The sequence below is a fragment of the Gracilinanus agilis genome, chromosome 6, assembly GCF_016433145.1.
Source record: "Gracilinanus agilis isolate LMUSP501 chromosome 6, AgileGrace, whole genome shotgun sequence".
Taxonomy (NCBI): domain Eukaryota; kingdom Metazoa; phylum Chordata; class Mammalia; order Didelphimorphia; family Didelphidae; genus Gracilinanus; species Gracilinanus agilis.
The window spans coordinates 279,232,959-279,234,168 of record NC_058135.1 but is presented as its reverse complement, the minus strand read 5'-3'; positions in this window follow the sequence as shown (position 1 = coordinate 279,234,168).

The window sequence follows — 1,210 nt, the reverse complement described above, 5'->3', positions numbered from 1 at the left end:
GAAAACAAATAAAAAGGAATAAATTTATATTCCATAAAGAAGCACGTGGGACCAACAGGGAAAAATAACAATGCACTGTAAGGGTAAAGAGGTTAGAGATAAGAAATATTCAATACTTAAGTACATTGAAATCAACTTAGAGAAGAAAATCAGATCCATAGGGTCAGATCATTGATTCACACCCTATAGAGAAGTGGAAGGAAAACAAACTGACTGGTGGGGAGGGAAGCAATAAATTTTTTTTTTAATTAAAAAAAATGTTGCAAAATTGGGACGTTAATGCACTGCTAGTGGAGTTGTGAACTGATCCAACCATTCTGGATGGCAATTTGGAACTATGCCCAAAGAGCAATAAAAGAATGCCTGCCCTTTGATCCAGCCATACCATTGCTGGGTTTGTAACCTAAAGAGATCATAGATAAACAGACTTGTACAATAATATTTATAGCTGCGCTCTTGGTGGTGGCAAAAAACTAGAAAGCAAGGGTATGCCCTTCAATTGTGGAATGGCTGAACAAATTGTGGTTTATGCTGGTGATGAAATACTATTGTGCTCAAAGAAATAATAAACTGGAGGAATTCCATGCGAACTGGAAAGACCTCCAGGAACTGATGCAGAGTGGAAGGAGCAGAGCCAGAAGAACATTGTACACAGAGACTGATACACTGTGGTAAAATAGAATGTAATGGACATCTGTACTAGCAGCAATGCAATGACCCAAGACAATTCTGAGGGATTTATGGAAAAGAATGCTACCCACATTCAGAGGAAGACCTACAGGAGAGGAAACACAGAAGAAAAACAACTGCTTGAACACTTGGGTTGATGAGGACATGATTGGGGATATAGGCTGGAAAGTACCACACCAATGTAACTATCAATAATATGTAAATAAGTCTTGACTGACCACACATGTTAAAACCAGTGGAAATATGAGTTAGCTACAGGGGTGAAGGATAAAGTAAAAACATGAATTATGTAACCATGAAAAATTTTTTCTAAAAATAAAAATTAAAAAGAAAAGAATTTAGTCTTTCCCCTCTTACCATTTTGGCCCAGAAGTTATCAAGCCAGTTTGTCCACCATTACCAAACTGTTAACTGACTTTCCAACTGCTTAGTGGGAGGGGGAGGTGAAGGAGTACTCCTCAAGTTCCTGCCCCTCCCTTCCAGTCAGCCTGCGTGTGTGTGTGTGTGTGTGTGTGTGTGT